The sequence below is a fragment of the Dipodomys spectabilis genome, unplaced genomic scaffold (genome assembly GCF_019054845.1).
Source record: "Dipodomys spectabilis isolate Male_0828 unplaced genomic scaffold, ASM1905484v1 ptg000112l, whole genome shotgun sequence".
Lineage (NCBI taxonomy): Eukaryota > Metazoa > Chordata > Mammalia > Rodentia > Heteromyidae > Dipodomys > Dipodomys spectabilis.
This window is the reverse complement of record NW_024870789.1, coordinates 3,893,110-3,912,057: the sequence shown is the minus strand read 5'-3', so window position 1 is coordinate 3,912,057 and position 18,948 is coordinate 3,893,110.

The following is an 18,948-nucleotide window of genomic DNA, read 5'->3' as shown; positions in this document are numbered from 1 at the left end:
GGCAAAAATCTGTTTATGACGAAAGAAAACATGTACATTACACACAGGTGTACACATATGCATACATATACATGTGAAACCTGCACTCCAACATTCTAGAAGTCACCGGCAGCTTCTGATACATGGTCCCAGCTTTGTGCCCACAGGGGACTGACCTCAGCGACCCCACCCCCCCCGCCCCCCCGCCCCATGATGCACCTATGTGGTGGTGCTGACATCCTTTGCATAAGGGCATGGGGTCCACATGCAACTCACCCATCCTTCCCGTTCCTTCGATTGCCTCTATATTACCTTCCATCCCTAACACAAGGTCTGCACAGCTTCATTCCTGGGGATGTAGCAGAGTGCTCTGTGTGTGGCAGGTTTGCATTTTCTTCTTCAGTAATTCTAAGATCTCTCTCTCTCTCTCTCTTTAACTTTTTTTAAAAATCTACAGTTGATTGGATGCTCAGACCTCACAGATGGTGAAAGCCAGCATGTGTGTGTGTGTGTGTGTGTGTGCGTGTGTGTACATGGGTATGTGTGTTTATATGTATGTGCATGTGTGGTTTCTAATATGCTTGAATTTAGTTGCTGGACTTCTGCTGGACTTGGGGGTTGCATGATGCCATCATCTTTGGCTCGCATCCCTAAGCTCACTCAAAAACAGATTAAAAAAAAGTAATGAAGCATCATCTAGTATACATTGAAAAGGGTTTACTACCACCAAAAAGCATGCAATATTTATTCAAGTGTCTGCATTTCCATTTCTGAATAGATGAGAATTAATTTTCACCCTCCACAGATTGTGAGCAACAGCCCTTAGTTAAGAGTTCTGGAACGGTGGCTTTGGTGAGACAAGGTACAGCAACAGAGACAAGCAGCGGAGGAGTCAGCTAAGTTGAGATGGATTCACACAAATTGCCAGCCCGGACTCTTTACAAACTCCTTTTTCTAATAATAACAGGGAAGAGTAAACACAGACTTGAAATTTAGGGCAAGAAAATTAGCTTCTACGTGAATCAGCTTTTCTTTCTTTTTTTTTAAAAAAAACTAAATGTCAAAAAGGGAAAGGAAAAAAACAACACAAAATAATGTAGAACTTCCCCTGACAAGAAATGCATAGGTAGTGGAGGGCCCTATCTCTGTGTGGGTTTCTAGATCTTTCTCCCTTCTACCCCTTACCATGCTCACAGAGGGCCACCGTCCCAGCGTTAATACGCAGCAGCCACTGTCACCAGCCACACAAGGATGACTCAAGGTGACAATGTAAGAAAGTGAAGGAAGTGGCGCTGTGGCTCAAGTGGCAGAGCGCTCGCCTTGAGCCGAAGAGCGCAGGGACAGCGCCCAGGCCCAGAGTTCAAGCCCCACGACCGACCAAAAAAAAAAAAAAAAGTGAAGCACGGGTGGAGCCGGAAAGCAAGCCAGTCATCAAGTCATCCGCCTCCGATCCACAGATACACCTTCCTTTCCCTGGAGCCCTTCCTATTTAGAAACCCATGAGGGTTGGAGGAAAGCTGTCTGTGCTGGCTGTACTATGTGTTGTTGTTGATGTGAGACTGCAGCTCTGTGGTGCCAGGTTGGTCTTCATCTCTGCAGCATCTGTATCAGGGCAGGGGGCTTAATGATCCTTCCATTACAGGGTATGGGACCAACAGATGATTATAACTAGTTGCAGATGTATCTCTGAGTCTGACAGAAAAAGCGTTCAACAAATTCTAGATAAGTTCTACTGAAGTGATCATTTGTAAAGTATATGACATCAAAAACCCATTTCAGGGTGTAGCTAACATATCGCCTGATACCAAGCGCCTGACCGCCCAAGCCAGACTCTGCAAAAGAGTGCTGCGGCCTTCTCACGGAGGAAGGCAATGCTGGCTGCTGCCTCCTCAGTGGCGGCGCTGCCAGCAACCCCGTCTCCCCCACTGGCTTCCCGCAGGCCCATTGCTGGGCCAGGAGGCTGAGGCATCACCCATGATAGGTCACTCTGAAGTGGTGGGTGAGCAAAGTGGGCCCACGTCTGTGATGGAAATCAAGTGAAGAGCTCTGTTCTGTGAGCTCACAGATCTGCAAGGGGCAGGCTTGGAAGCTCTACAAGGAACTTTAAGTTTTCTTTCATTTAAGATTTTCTTGCATTCAAAGCAAGCTCCATAGAAAGCTTAAGGCCTCTTCCCAGGCTTCTCTCTCTCTCTCTCTCTCTCTCTCTCTCTCTCTCTCTCTCTCTCTCTCACACACACACACACACACACACACACACACGAACACACATGCCTATGCAAAACCTAGACAAAGAGAGAATATAAAACTACTTCTGCGAGAATGTGGCGTGAAACTAATGTAAAAATAGAAGCCAGCAGACAGGACAGTGCAATGCTAAGGGGCTCTCCTCTCCCTGCTCTGAGACAGCCAGCCGCTGGGTCTTCTAGTGAGCAGCCCCCAAGCCCCAGGGCCTGGAAAAGAGCCCCAAGTCAGTTCCAGGCTTCTCTGCCTTCTCTCACACTCTTACTCCCTGGCCTGGCCACCTTCCCCTCCCAGTAACAGTCAATCACTGGGCTGGCTCTACTGACCTCTAATGCCCTGTCCAGCAGCGTTACAGTCTCGTCTATTGTCTGTAGCTATAACTGGCTACCCACACACTGGGTAGTTTATGTATTTATTTAGAAAGGATGTTGACTCTGCTCCTGGTCTTAGGACCTGGGAAACCAGACACATAGGATGAACATCTACTTGACATCTCTGTCTATCTCACAGGGCGGGAGCATCATGCAGTGCCAGGCAAGTTCGGGTCTCTCTTCACTTTCTTAGAGAAAGTCCTTAATACCGTCACGGGGAAGGGGCTTGCTTTCATGGCCTCGTCTGACCCTGATCACCTGCTAACACCTCGCCTCCAGATAGTGTGGGACTGAGTTTCCAAGAGATTAATCTTGGTTGTCAACTTGATTGGATTGAGAGATACCTTGGAGACTGGTCAAGCATTCCTCTGGGGATGTCTGTAAAGGTATTTGCAGAAGATGGTTCAATCATGAAGGCATTGGCGTCATCAGTGGTTTCAGCCATTGACAGAATGCATGGTAGAAGGTGGTCTTTGCTGAACAAAGTGGGTTGTTGATGCTTCTGAAGGACTCACTCCTTTGTCCTGGCCCTTTCCTTTTTACTCCACATTTGTGGCTACCACAAGGTGAGTAGCTTCACTCCACCATGGTCTTTCCACCACGATGCCCTGTCTCATCATGCCCTACAATCAACAGAACCATATGATCACACTTCTAGACTATGTCCACACTACAGGGGTTATCCTCAGACTCTTGTCTGACACAGAGTACCACTCTGTGGGAGCCTCTCAAGGGAGAGGGGCGGCACCTCCACATTCCTACATGTGCCATGACTACCTAAGCCCGCTGTGTATTCAGCCACAGTACCTCCTAGGGGCAGGCTGTCCCATTTCTACATCTGTTATTTGGTTATGGGACTCAGTATATCTGTTACCAAGCTAGGCATATCATATCGTGAAAAAAGCCTTATACATTTTAACAATGTAGGCTATAGTTCCCAACCAAACGCCCAGTTCTGTGTCCGTATAGCTCCTCTCTGGTTGGAACTACACAAGAGATGAGAGATGCCAACTCTAAGCCTATGTTCTATATTCCTAAACTTTCTATTCCTGTGGCCCACTGGCCAGCCCCCTGAATGTCCAACACACTTGACTCTTCCCTCGTGAGCTATTCCCGACTCATAGCCTCTGCAACCCTTCTTCATACATTCCCCTTCACTGTTCCGACTCTTTCTGTAGTCATCATGAGTGAGAAGTCACTGCCCTGCTCCACCTGCCCAATCTCTGGGGCAGAAGCCCCATGCCGATCTGCTGGACTAATGGAGTAATACACTCTTACCTACTGTGTTGTCCGACTCCTCCGTGTTTCTGTAGAGCCCCAGCATGCAGAGCTTGGAGAACTCCCCTTTGTTTATGGGGAGCTGATTCAACTTTCCTCTTTGCAATGTCCTATCAGAGACCTATCTTGATGTATTTGTGGCATTTCCCGCTGAGCCTGCCAGACCTGGGCCCCACAAGCCGGCTCCCCTCAAACTACTCATCTGTGAAATCCTGAACCTCATACAGGGCTTTGCTTTCTCCCTCAACTAGCAGCAACTGTCTATGTTCTATTTTAAAAGACAATGCAGAAAGAGAAGCTATTGGTGAGGAGACAGAAGACACAATTTGTAAGTCTTTCCTTTTGTGTTTCTTGTTCGTTCAACTTGAGACAGCCGTACCCATGATCTGTGAGTTGACACACTCTGGATATGGAAAATCTCCCACATAGGAAGAAAACCGACACTTTGATGGATGTCTTCTTATTTTTCTGTCACTCACTTAATAACATATCTTATTCCCAACCATAATGGCAAGCAGTTTTAAATTACATCTTGTAGGAGAGAAAATAAGTTAGAAATGGTCCTTCTTTGCATAATCTTTTCACTGCAATCACTTAGGAGGAGCGATGCTCTCTCATACACCTATAATCCTGGATACGCAGAAGGCAGAGATGGGAGGATTATAGTTCAAGGCCAGCCCTCATGAAAATGTTAGTGAGACCCCAAACTCAAAAAGCCGCTAGCTCAGATTAAAACCCACTGTGGGGGTGGGGGTGGGGGTGGGGGAAAGGAGCCCACTCTGATGAAAACATTGTATATGCATGTGTGAAACACCATGGTGAAATCCTATGAACAATTAGTACATGGTTAAAAAGTGAATGACAGGAATGTCATAAAACAAGTGCTGTACAGAGTGTGGATACTAGTGTTAGACTCGCTGCCATCATGACCAGATCCTAGACAATGGGAGGGAGAAAAGGTCTGTGGGGCTCGGGACTTCAGAGGTCTCAGTCCATCTTGGAACAGGGCAGAGCAATGCAGCTTGCCTTGTGGATGGCAGGAAGCACAGAACAGGAACACCTGTACACAGGGCTTCCTCCTTCTCCTTTGGAGCCATCTGGCACTCAGCCCATGGATGCCACCACCCACATTCTGGTAGGTCTCCCCTACCTGCACCTAATCCTCTCTGCAAACACTCACAGACACACACAGAGATGGACACTCCTGGGAGCATCTCTGTCCAGCCAAGTCAATAATCCAGGTGACAATCAAGAGTGACCATCACAGGTGTACTCCAAACCCTGCTTCTTCCCAAGTTGAGCCTTTCCTTTCATCATTGAAAAAAAAGGTGCCAGGTTTCCAAACCAGTAGACAAAGACAAAAATAGACAGATTGTACATATAATATTAAATATATATATATATATGTATATATATATATATATATATATATATATATATATATATATAACTGTTACCTGCACACAAGTTAGGTTAACAAGGAATTATATGCATGCTTTAACCCAAATTAAAAGGTTACCGAAAGGTATAGCAGGTAACCTTGGGACCACTTTGAAGCTGAGCCTTTATGCAAATTAGATCCTTCCCTCCCTCTTGCCTGGAGTCATATTAAACATCTTCCATCTCCTTGGAGCCTGCAATAATACCCTTTCTGCAAGCTGGCAGTAAGGAGCTCAGCACAGGCAGCCTTTCAAACACTGATCCCGTACAAAACACACAGACACAGGCTCGGACTAAATGCCACTACTAAATGTGGTTTTGACTTAGTAGCTCTGATTTTATCTTTTGTACTGTGCAAAGAAAAAAGGCAGGAATATTTTATCAGCAGCTACACGGGTAAGCATATTGTACACTTCAATTAGACTCCCTTTATCTAGGGCTGGCTCCTGCCTCCAGTGAAACTCTGCTGTGTGTTTCTGGCGTTCCCCAGGCAGGCGCACGCGGCCCATGTTGAGGGCTCCAATCTGCTTTATTAAACAGAAAATTAATACAATGCTATTGTGTCAGCTGGCAGCTTCCTGAACGCTAAGGCTCTTGCAGGTTTTTGTATCAAGACCATATTCTGACTTCCGGGAGCTAGGAACCTGGGATTTTAATGGACATGCTTCCCACAGGGAAAGCTGACAAGGTTCTATTGTCAGCCCCTGCCTGCCACCACTTAGTGCCACCGGATGAGTAACTGCATGAAGCTGGCTGAGACTGGAGGGGGAAAAAACATGGAATGTTTAGCAGGACATAGTTAAGCTTGAGACGAAGCCACCCCTGAGCTAATGCACAAGAGCCATGATTCATGGCACTACCTGAGAGGATCATGTGGCTTTGTAGCTGCACAGCCATCAAATTCATGGCCACTTAGGATGACTGGCTGGATGTGTTCCATACCCATCTGGGTAGAACAGGGCGATCAGCTGAGAGCTAAGACTTACCAAGTACAAACTGCCCCTCCCAACACACCACTAATCCAAGTGTCACCAGAGGTAGAGGCTGGGTGCCACAAAGCTCAACCACAGAATGATCAGTACATTCAAAGGGCTGCTAAGATCCATTCCAGAAGTGTTTAGAAGGGGAAAGTCTCAAAACACAGAGGGGTTGCGTGCTGGTGAGCCCCCAGGTTAGCATGCTTACCAGCTGAGCATCTGCCCTGGACAGGAGCTAGCAGCTAGCATTGTGCCAGGCCTTGTGCAGAGAATCCAAGTCAAAAATCTCATTCGGAAAGTGAACTTTAAACAAGGATTTCAATGAAGACTATCATCTTTCCCATCTCTATTATAAAGTTCATCATGCTTAATTCCTTAATTCAATCTACAAGCATTTATTGAAGACCTACTACATGGCAGGTGATACCTCAAAGAACCCAGTCATGAGAAAAGCCAAAAGAAAGTCTCCCCCTCATGAAGTTGATGTTCTAGGGGACAGGCAGGCAGGAAACAAGCTAAGTAAAGTGCAGTAAACTATGTTAGAAGGCCATACACGCAACACAAAATACAACAGAGGTAGGGGATGGGAATGCTATGGGTAGAGACCCCTCTATGAAAAGGCCATATTTGGGCAGAGCTTCAATGGTCCAGGATGAACCATACTGCCTACTGCCTAGCATAGCGTCCACACAGGTCTGAGAATGCCTCCATTCCGGCCATTAAGGTAAACACTGAAGGCTGGGTGTGGTGGTGCATTCCTATGATTCCAGCCACTTGGGAGGTACAGATAGGAGAATCATGATCTGAGGTCAGCCCTGGGAAAATCATGAGACCTTATCTGAAAAATAAACTAAAGCCAAAAAGACTATATGTGAAACATGTAGAAGAGGATCTTTCTTGCATGAGTGAGGCCATGAGTTCAATACCCTGTTTTTTAAAAAAAAAAAATGAGTGCACAGAGTCCACAGTGTTTGAGCTGAAATAGAGGTGCTGAATCTATCTAGTGCCATCTTGGCCACGTGGTGGATAAGGTATTGGGTTTAACTAGCACCATCTTGTCTTCACGATGGAGGCAGGGAAGTCCCACCTCCCAGATGACGGGCATGCCGAATTCCTAGAGGAAGGGGTGGGGTTTTGGAACGTAGGTTACTGGACCAGCCAGTCTTGGGTCATGAACTTTCAAGGTCCCTGTAACCCTGCCCTCTAACCTGACCCTGTTTAGGCCTGGACCAGCTCAGGCACAGGGATGCTATGCCATGTGTCCTGTCTCCTGGCTCTCCTACAGTCAACATGGAGTTCCACTTCAGCTCTCCATTGGAGCTGATCTGGTTTGTTGGTATTGTTTTTCTGTTCTTTCTTTCCTCTCCTGCTCTCATGGCTCAATTTCTGACAGTGTTAGGTGTATTTACAGGGCTACAGGTCTTTTGTGACAAGAGTCTACCTGCATTCACTAGTCTTCTAATAAAGACTCCCAATTTGAATTCTCAAAAAACGCTTTCTCTGTTTTTCACCATATACCAAGAACCATGAAAGGGGAACCAAGAAACTTCAGCAAAGACAGTGGGAGAGCAATGTGAGGAAGAGAGACTGAAATCTTGAATCTATACACATGTGTTGGAGTTTTTGTTCTTCTGAACTCTGAGCAAGGCCTTCACCTTCTTGAGTCCTGCTTTGCTCTCCAGTCACAGAGCAATCACTGCAGCCACAGCCACAGCATGTTCTGGGAAGATTATCAAGCTCTGGGTGTGTGAAGTTCTTAGAAACCATGCTGCCTGCAGCAAGCTGTGTGAAAGTCCTTCCCGTGGCACCTACCACCATGGTTACTCAGTGCCAGGGTCTCTGTCTTCTCTACTCCTAAACCTCCAGCCCCAAGGCAGGGCCTGGAATGAGGCTTTAGAGTCACATGTGCCTGGCTATCCCACTGAGCAATATCATTACTCTAAAGGTGAGAATTGTCCAGTTATCCCCGGACTGGAAAATGCAGCCAGGAATTTAGAGAAAACATTAAAAGCATAAAGGCACCTGTTAACCAAGCCTGTGAGGCCTTTCAAGGGTCTCAGAAAGAGGCACAAGGTGCCCACTGTGGATGGGCACTGCCCTCTGTAAAAGAAGACATGCTGGACCCTGCCCCCTGCAGACTGCTGCCCCCACCCACCCCCAGCCCCAGCCTGCTACTCATTCTCCATGTGGAGTGTGCACAGAGCGACTTCCTGCAGCCCCATGCCAGCCCCAGACAGAGCTGCAGCAACAGGCTAGAGGTCAGTTCCCATCTCCTCCATGGGATTTCTCTATTCCAAGTGGCAAAAACAGACATACTTTTTCTGTTACCCTGAAAGCCTGTGACAGTGTTTTCATGTCTCTCTGTCCTCAAACAGCCTCGGGACAACTGATTTATGTGTTAAAACAGGCAGAGGAAGAGCTAAGGGAGATTCACCTCAGTAGCAGGCTTCTTCCCACCCCAGAAGGACGAGATGGCTCTGCTCCACATCCCAGGTGCCGGGTTGGGGTAGGGAGCACCTGGGGAGCCGTGTGGAATCCTCATACTCTCCACCAGCAAGTTTCAGTGATGTGCAAAAGGAAGCCCGTGTCTCTTGCATGCAATGCATATGAAGCTGATAGACTCGTCATTTTTTGTTTTTGGGGTCCGGTCATGGGGCCTGAACTCTGGGTCTGGGCACTGTCCCTCAGCTCTTCAGCTCAAGGCTAGTGCTCTACCACTTGAGCCACAGCGCCACTTCCGGCTTTTTTCTTTTTGCTTATGTGGTGCTGAGGAATCGAACCCAGGGCCTCATGTATGCAAGGCAAGTGCTCTACCACTGAGCCACCTTCCCAGCCCTGACCTGTCATTTCTTCATTTCTTCTCCAGGCACTCACACGTCCACTGTTGCATATTGATTCTACGTTCAGTTTACTTCCTTATCTTCCACCCTTCTCCCATGCTCAGCAATCCTCCCTCCCAATTTCCATCAACATCCCATGCACTTGCCCTCCATCCCCCTCTGTGAGCCCACCCGTTGCTCAGTAGAGCTTAGCTTCCAGTGGGTCTCGGCACCCGTGATTGTAAGGGACCAAAGAGAGACACAGACAGGGAGCTGCGGGGGAGGCTCTAAGGCCACATGAGGAGGGTGGAGGGAAGCCCACACCTTCGCAGTCACCCCAGGGAGTCTTACACTTCTCACTTCTCCTGCCCGAAGGTGCTCCAAGTCATTAGGGTATTTGGGGATGGTCATACCGCACCAAGAAGAAATGTGAGGCTCAGGCAGGAGCAGAGAGGGATGGTGACAGAATTCCACCCTGCCTCCCTCTCTTCATTTTAGTCTGACTTCACACTATCTTTTGTGACTCTGCAGAATCATGTTTCAAAGGAATACACTCTTGCTAGACCAGCTTGGTCTTGGGCTCCTGAACCTACCCTGGCCTTTGATCAGATTCCATGGGAATGTCCTCTTCATTTCATTCTGGTTTTGTCACAGCTCTTCACTCTAACCCCAGACCTTCCTCTAGCACCACTGCAGGCCCCTGCTCTAGGAAGTTGGCTCCTCCCCTTAATCCCACATGCACACGAATGGTCTGCTCAGGCAGGCACTGTGTTTGGCTGATTGTGCCAACATTTGGTTCCTGGATCATGCACTAGTCAAGCTGGAGTTCCTTGGTAATCACAAGCAATCTGTCCTCCAAAGAAAAGGCAAAAAAAGGGAATACAGAATCACTTGGCACAGGTGTTTGGGGGTCTCCAACTTAGCTCCAAGAAGAAAGTCACTGACCAACAGAACTCTTGTTCCTGTTCTTTCACCAGTCAAGTTCTTGCTCACGGACATCTCTCTTCTAGACTAACTGGATGTACATGCCATCTCTTTATTACCAAAATCTATGTCAGGCAAACTAGGAGGTGTCTATTAGGCTGAGGCTGGGCCCTCACATGTTTGTTCTGAGCATGCTGTGGCCAAAGGAACTAGACAAAAAGACAGCTGGTCATGTCTGGCAGTCCCCAAGTATCAAGCAGCATGTTCACCTCTCAGAATAGATTACATCTGTGGCTGACTAATTCCACCCACTGTGTGTTGATTCAGACTGGCTGCACTTGCCATGGATCCCCCTAACACACCCACTGTCCCTCCTGGAAGTGGGGCGGTAATCAGAGCGGACAGTGATGGTGATGATGGCGAGAGCAACGATGATGAAGGTGATGATGACTGATGGTAGCAGTGATAACAATGGTGGTGATAGTGGTTCTGATAATGGTGATGATAGCTGGCCTATTTCACAGCAGTGTCATGACGATGACTAAAGTTTTATATATATATATTATGTTATATATGTTTGTGTGTATACGATTATATATGTGTTTATATACATACACACACACTTATATATGCACATATAACACATGATATAGCGTATATACATACACATTCACATGTACCTATGTGTTTAATAGGTAAACTATAAGGTGACAGGCCAAATAGTATGTTTATCTAAGGAGTTTCAGTTCCCACTGTTTCTTCAGTGGGCATGTTATTTAACAGTACTGGGGGCCCTATTTTTCCACCTGACAAAGCCAAGGACAATGCTGCTTCTCCTACTGGCAGGAATACGGGGGAACCCAGTCGACCATCCAGAAAGGCATCTGCAGACATAAAGACATGTGAGCTGCAGGAGAGCCGAACGCAGCCCGGAAGTGTCTAATGTGGAGAAGCATGGCAAATCCTTCTGTAAAGCAAGAGAAGCCCTGTTCAATAGACTCCAGAAATCCAGGACACGCTCAGGTCTCGATTTTAAACCTGCCTAGGTGGCTCTGCAGCAAGCTCATTCTGAGGCTAATTCTGCTGTCAACAGCTATTTGTTGAGAATAAGTGACTGAGCAGGCAGAAGGAAGAGATGGTGCATTCTTACAGCACCAAGGCCACGAGATGGGTTCACTTCCCCTTTGCAATTAGCCCCATGCACAATCACTAGGCAGCACTGTCTTTACCAGTGCTGGTAAGTATATCTGAATTACTGAGAAATCACTCACTGCAGCATTGTATTAAGCAGTGTGACATGTGCTATGAAGTGTTTGTGTTCGCTGAGTGTCTCTGAGGGCGCGAAACACAAGCAGATGGAGTCTACTGTGCTTGTAGTCAAGGCTTCACACAGCACAGGACTCCATGTCCAGGTTTGCAGGCCCTGGCTTTCTGTCCACTTTGCACACTCAGAGCTCTGTGGGCCGAAGGAAAGCCCTGGTAGCAGACTCTCCATGGCAGAGCGGTTCTCTCTTCTCCCCAGCCTCAGTTTCTGAGCTGTCTCCACTTTGTGGGAAGTTATTACCATGGGCTAACGCTGCCTGTCGCCTGCTGCTGGGGTCAGCATCCTGTCTGTCATCCCAGCCACACAGGACCCATCGCTGGCTGCTTCAGGGGGGCTAGCACTGGGCTGCTCCTGCACAACTCAGGGCGCTCTTGCTGGTCCCCTTGGCAGCAATGGCTCTTCCTGCTCAGTCTTCCAAACCCCACCGCCCCTTCCCTCCCTCCCCCACCTCCCCCGGTGCTTTCTGGCTTAACCTTAACACCATAAAAACTAATGGACTAGAGATCATGTTCAGCTCTCGAAGAAGCTCTCTACAAAGCTGTAGTGGAGAAAAGCCCAGCTCACTGGTGAAAATAATGACTAGCTTGGCTGATGACCAATTCAGATAATTGGCCGTAGACCTTGCTGCCTCTCATGGCATTCCCCGTCTCTCAGCAGGGAACCAGCTGATCAGTCCGTCAATACGTTTATTTTGTCAGCTGTCACGGGGTGGCGTGCACACGTCTCAGCTGGGTGAATTGAACTGAGAAATGGAAACCTGCCAATATGAGAATCATTTTGTTCCCATCCCAAGCCTGTCTTGTCACAGGTAGTTGCAAAGAATTTCTCCTGGCTTGGCAGATCTAAGCCATGACCTTGATAATTTAGCTCCTGGGTCCCTTCAATTATTACCAACAAACCCATACAGCTTCAAAACCATCTCAGCCCAGTAACTTCTACCCCTAAGATTTCTGTTCTGTGTTGTCCAATACCCTTCCTCTATCACGGGCAAATGGCATACACACACACACACACACACACACACACACCCTCCCCCTAAACACAGGCAACAATACACACATACAAACACATGTAACATCAATTCTGACTGTTTATTTCTTCTCACCAAGGAACATGTATATTGTACACACTCGTTTATTCTTGTCTTTGGTTTTTGTGTCAGTAGTGGGCCTTGATTTCAGGGTTGCACACGAACCCTGAGCTTTGTCACTCCAGCCAGTGGCACTGAGAAGGCAGTACATTACGGTGGAAGGGTGCAGTAGTGCAAAACTATGCACCTCATGACCAGGACACAAAAGTAAGTACATACACATATACATACATGCATGAAAGGCAGGCAAGCATGCAGGAAGGGAAGGAGGGAGGAAAGTTCAGAGGAGAGAGAAGGAAGAAAGGCAAGAGGGAGGGAGGGACGCAGGCAGACCTCAGCATCTCACAGTATCCTTGTAGAGCATGTCTCCCATAAGCTGAAACTTCTACTAGTGGCTGCTTCTTAAAGTTTCTACCACCTCCTAATAGCTGCAAGCTACCTTTGGGAAAACATTCTAGATCCAAACTATAGAACAAGGCCTTCTGGGCACAAAGAAGTATACAATTCACTTTCCTATCTGATACTTGTAGCCTAGGGATGGTGTACAAGTTGACAAGACTCCATCCACTTTGAGGTAGAGGAAGGGGTGGGGTCTATAGAAACACATGAGGCCAGCAGAAGGACATGGGGCCTGGGCCAGGAGGAAGCAGCACTTTTTCCTGAAAAGGTCATACTGGAGCCCAGCTCTGAAGCAAATCAGGTCAAGGCCAAGTGGGGGAAGAACCGAGGGAAGCATGGGTGGAAGGCATCAGAAGGCAGAGAAGACCAATCTATACTTCTAGGCTTATTGAAGCCCAGATAGCAGGGAAGACAGTGCAAGGAAAATGGTGATGTAGAAGTGGGCCAGGCCCAGAAGGACTTTGTGGGCTATGGACCAGGGCCAGGCCTGCCTCCAGGAAAGAAAGGACCACTGGAGTACCGTAACCACCACACGAGTCATCTGAGAATGACTATAACAGAGTGTTCATGCAGGTGGCAAATGTCTGCAGGGGAAGGGACAAGAATCAACGCTCAGTGTCCAATCAGGAGCCCACTGGAACAATAGAAGCTAAAAATAATGATGTGCCCAAATTAAGCAGAACTTTGGTTTACCAAAACAGCACAGCAATATTCTCCTTCCGGCCAGTTCTCATTTGGTTCTCCCGGTGGGAGCCAAAAATCCAACAGCAAATTGCAGACATCTCTGCATGGATCCAAAGAAAGAGAGGCCAAGGGTACAGATGGCCAGGCCTCCCTGGATCCTGGAAAGAACATCAACAAATTAGCATGGAGTACGTGTTTCCATTTCTCTGGGATCTTGATGCTTCCCACAAGTCTACCCTTGGACGAAGCTGGCAGAGGAGAATGGCATGACCGGACAGAACAGGAAGGAATCAATAGATGTGTGTTTCAATCAAGTATATTTACAGATGAAGGCCATGGTTTCATAGTTTAACATCAGAACAAGGACATTTCCACCCATTTCCCATCTCTGCCATCCTTTTATTATCTTCTTTAGAGAAATGTTTAAGAAATATAGAACTATCCTTATCTCTTCATTCTGCTCAAAGAACTGAGTGGTTACCCCCATCAGAAGTAGAATCTGGGATAGGTGTGAAACAGTCCACAATTTTCCCAGCACTGAATATTATGATTGCATTTTCTCTCGCCTTCCTTTCTTCGTTCGTCTACCTCTTCCTCTTCCTCTCAGCCCTTATATCTCAGGGACCAGCTTCCTGGTATTCATTTTGTTAGACTGTCAGGTAGTTGTTCTAAGGAGTTATACCATTTGAATTCTCCCCTGTACATTCCATACTGCGGTTAATACATTTGCGTACACATGCATATAATCCTGTCTGTCTGCTTGTATATTTATAAATGAGATTGACCACACAATGAGAGAAAACAGGCTTGCTCTATCTTTCTGAGCCTGACTTAAACATCAGAGCAAGGGGATTTCTACCCAATTCCTATCTCAGCTATCTTTTTTATTAAGTTCTTTAAAGAACAAGAAAGTATTGAACCATCCCTCCCTCTTCACCCTGTTCAAAGAACTGAGTGATTACCCTCCATCAGAAATGGAATCTGGGACAGGCGTGAGGCAACCCATAGCCTAGAATTTTAAGAGACCCTGGTCTTTTACTGACAGTGGAACTGGATGGTTTAGGGGATGTATTTTTGGAAATGCTGTAAATGCAGAATAAAAGCTAAGCAGATCTTGAGTGACTCACATTTGTTAGTCTATAAAAGCCATCACCAGGCTGTCAGGGTGCACATGGAGCTCTTCCCGCGTGCTCCCATTTTCTTGGTGAGAAATACACCGATCGTGGTCAGTGTTCATGCTTCTGTCCATTGTGGGCTCACTAGCACTCTATGTTGTATCTTCCCGAAGAAGGAAAGACAATGTACCACTGTCTGTCTGTGTGAGTTTAGATATGAAATGTCCCCAGGGCCCTACCCTCACCAGTGGCTCCATCCACAGAAGACAGCTGAACAGACGGGATCTCCAGAGGTGATGGAATGGGAGGGTGTGGAGGAAGCAAGCTGTAGGGACATGCCCTTGAGGGTGATGCCTTGTCCCACCTTTCTTTTCTCTGTCCCTCTGCTCCCTGGCTGTCGTAAGGTGAGCAGCTCTGCCCACCATGTCCTCTCCACCACAGGCCCGCAGCAATGGATCCAAGTGAACCTGGACCGAAACCTCTGGAACCATGAGCCACATCCAACTTTCATTTTTTAAGTTGATTTCTCTAGGTATTTTGTTGGGTGGGGGATATCACACAGATGTTGGCCGCAGTGTCATACTTTCAGAAATCTCAGAACACTCATCAGTAGCTAGCTTTGATCCCCCAAGTGATCAAACTAGACTCATTAGCACTCTGGGGTCAGGAACCTCTGAGATACCCTAGGGAAGAAAGACAGAGAGGTAGGAGGATCACTGTCCCAGATCAGTCAGTTCAAAGTTAGCACCAGACTCTACCTGAGAAACAAACTAAAGGAAAATGAACTGAAGGTCCGTCTCAAGTGGGAAAGCACTGGCCTAACAAACATGGGACCCTGAGTTCAATTCTCAGTTTTAATTGAAATAGAATACAAAGATAAATGGATAGCTCTTCAAAGAGCTTAGGCACCGCAGGCTAAGCTCCTTCCGTAGCTGAGTTTGCATGTGCCTTTGTTTCCAGTCACGTCTGGAAATTGTACTCTCTGAATCTGAGTACATCTCTCTGCTTTACAAGTACCAGGGAGCTGCTTCCAGCCACTAACTGTTGAGTTAACTACTGACACACGGTTGGTTAAAAAAAGAAGAGAGAAAAGCGATGCAAAAAGCATCACAGGCAGCTCTTCTTTCAAGTGTCATTTCACAGTGTTGAGCCCAGAATCTTGAGTGCTCTGAGCACTGAGCAAGTAGAACTCCACCGGCACAGCAGCCCGCTGCTCTGGAGGGCTGTGCTTGCCCTATCTTGAGGAATGTCAGAAGTAGAAGGTGTGGGGAGGAAATGGGCAGTGAGGAGTGTGGGGAAAGGCAGTAATTGCTGTGTGTGTAAGAGCAGGGGGCTGGAGAGCCTGGAGGTTGCAGCAATGCAAGCTGCACACTTGTAGAGAAGGCTTTACTGCCTGGGGCCTAGGGTGGTTCCCAGAAGTTCCCTGAGCATTTGGGGAAGACTTCACAGTGAGGAACCCAAGGGCTGCCAAGGTCAGGTCGTTCCTCCAAGTCTCAGAGACACAACAGTGAGGAACAAGATGAGCTTCTCCCAGTGCGCACCTAGGACTGGCATAGTACCTTTGCTTGGAAACTTGTTCAAAGCCAACTTCTTGGACACCCCTTGCCTCCCAGTAATGAAAACATAAGCATTCGGGTCCCGGTGGCAGGGCCAGGGGTTGGGAATGATGACGATTGAAGATGTACTGCACTGTGATTCAGAGCCAGGATCACCCAGCACCCTGTGAAAAATGAGAAATGATCTGGGCACTGGTGACCTGTGACTATGCTGCTGGTTAAGTACTTGGGAGGTGAAGATCAGGAAGATCAAAGTTCAAGGACAGCCCTTGGCCAGCCTAGGCAAAAAGTGAGGCTATACCTCAAAATAACCTGAGCAAAAAGGGCAGGACTGATAGAGTACCTGCCTAGCAAACGTGATGCCCTGAGTTCAAACCATAGCACTGCCCCTCGCCTAAAGAAAAAGGAGAGGAAAAGAGAAATGAACCTGTACCAAATTCCAGCAGAGCTCCGGCTGAGAAAATTTCTCTAGAATTGCTCGAGAAATATGCTCATGCTTTTCTAGAATGTGAGAAATGCTCTGTTTTAGCAAGATACCTGATATCTCTCAACCAAAACCATCCATCATGACTTTTTTTGTTGCTGTGAGGAATAGCTTAAAGGAAGGAATCCTTCTTTGGCTCACATTTGCAGGTTTCAGTCCAAGGCTCCATGACTTCCGGGCCTAATCTGTGGTAAGGCCGAGCACTATGGCAAGAGCATATGGTAGAGTGAGGTTGCTCATCCCATGGTGGCCAGGAATCAGAGGACAGAGGAGACCAGGAAGGGACATGGCCTCTAAGGCTGACCCTAAGTGGTGTACGCTCTTCAGCTCAACCCCATCTCCTAATGTTTCCAGACTCTTACAAAGTACCACCACCAGCTGGAGACCAAGTGTTCAGCAGGAGAGGCTGTGGGGAGAACTCCATCTTCAGCCATCTGACCTCCATACCACATTCTCACCCCACGGACACCTCCCCCTGGAGCACTGTTCAAATCCTTTTCCTTCCCACAGGAATGGCCTCTTTCCTTACCACCTCCCTAACTGACTCAGTTCAGCCCCCGAGGTTACCCAGCTCCTTAACACCTGTAACTGTCTATTGCAGCTGTATGTTCAAGTGCCACCACGAACATCAAGTTTAAGTGCATGAACTCTGTAATTGTCAGTCTTCTATTATTACAACAAAATGCCAGAAACGGTTAACTTCATAGACAAGAGTATGATTTAGGTCACAGTTTGGAGGTTTAAAGTGCAAATGTCTCAGGGCAGACCCGGCCAGGGTTGCCTCTTGAGTTCATCACCTTGAACGTGGTTGACAAACAAGTGTCAGAGCAAATGCTCCGCTCAGGGACGCAGAGAAAAGGATGGCCAGCATCCTAGGCTCCCTTCTGAGAAAAAAATTCTCTGATTTCACTTTGGTCTTTGAAAGATATAAGAGGGTGATATTCCTCATGGAGCTGTCAGCAAGAGATTAAAAAATACAGAGTGTACAAAATACATGAGGTCCAGTCACACTGATACCACACAGAGATGCGCATGCTTTCCAGGTGGTGTGAGCTTTTGGCAGCGTGTCGCACACCAGGGCTTAGCAGTCTTCTGTCATAAGAATCCTAGAGATCTTACAAACAAGTAGAGGGATATGTTGTGGGGTAGAGAGGGCAGACTTCACAGGCAAAACTGGTTTTGAATTTCTAGTTATCTAGTGGGCACACTCTGACTTTTGTTGTTGGGCGGGTGGGGGGGGAGATGGGAAGGGATGGGAAGGGGAAACAAAGGAGGAGGCGACAATGCTTGATAAGAAATGTACTCATTACCTTGCCCATGTCATTGTAACTCCTCTGTACAGTATTTTCACAATAAAAAAAAGATATATTGGGTGGTATACAAGTCATTTAAAAAAAAAAAAGAGTCAGAAAGAGGGAGGGAGAAAATAGCCAACTCTATGTGCTCCACTGTAAGGACCAACTGGATAGGAGATTCCAGGGGATTCTAGTCAGCACAGGGCTCCTCTGTGCCTACTGGCCTCTGGGGACGGATGGCATGTGCACATGGCTGAGACTGTGGCTGTGGCTGTGGGGGTGGGGTGGCGGGGTGGTAGAGCACCTGCCTTACCTATGCAAGGCCCTGATTCCATCTCCCTGACACAGCTACTGGAAACTAGGAACTAGATGGCAAATAAGTAGGTGCCATTCACTTATGGAGAGAGGTCTTTACCTGGGGCTTGTGACTATAAAGTTGGCTGGAGAAGAAAACCTTTTGCTTTCCTTTCCTAAAACGGAAGTTCATCCTATCCTTTAATTGTAAAGATAGCCAATACACTGCAGCAGTGTTTGAAGTACTTGAGACGTCGTCCCTAAAAGACATCACTACTGTGTTCACATCCCATCATACACGTGCAGATACCATGAGGTATCCGTTGTGATCATCGTGGTTCCAAATTAGGCTCCAAATGAAGCCACGGTGAGAACTTCTCCCAGCGTGTTAATGAAGAGGCAGACCTATGACCACACCACATATTTGTTTTTGTCAGTGTGGTAAGTAGGTCAAACATCACTGGCTTCTTCTTTAATGAGAGTGCTTTCATTTTCTTCTTTAGAAAGATGTCTGAGAAGGGCTCTAAGGGTCCAGCAGATGGCTGAGGAGTCCGCAGCATGGAAGTAGCATGGAATGGCCCTGCTACTCAAGGGTCTGACTCACAGAGCTAGCATTGCAAGATGTGGCATGGCCCTTCAGGAACAGGGGTGGTCTCATATCCTGGTGACAAGGAAGGA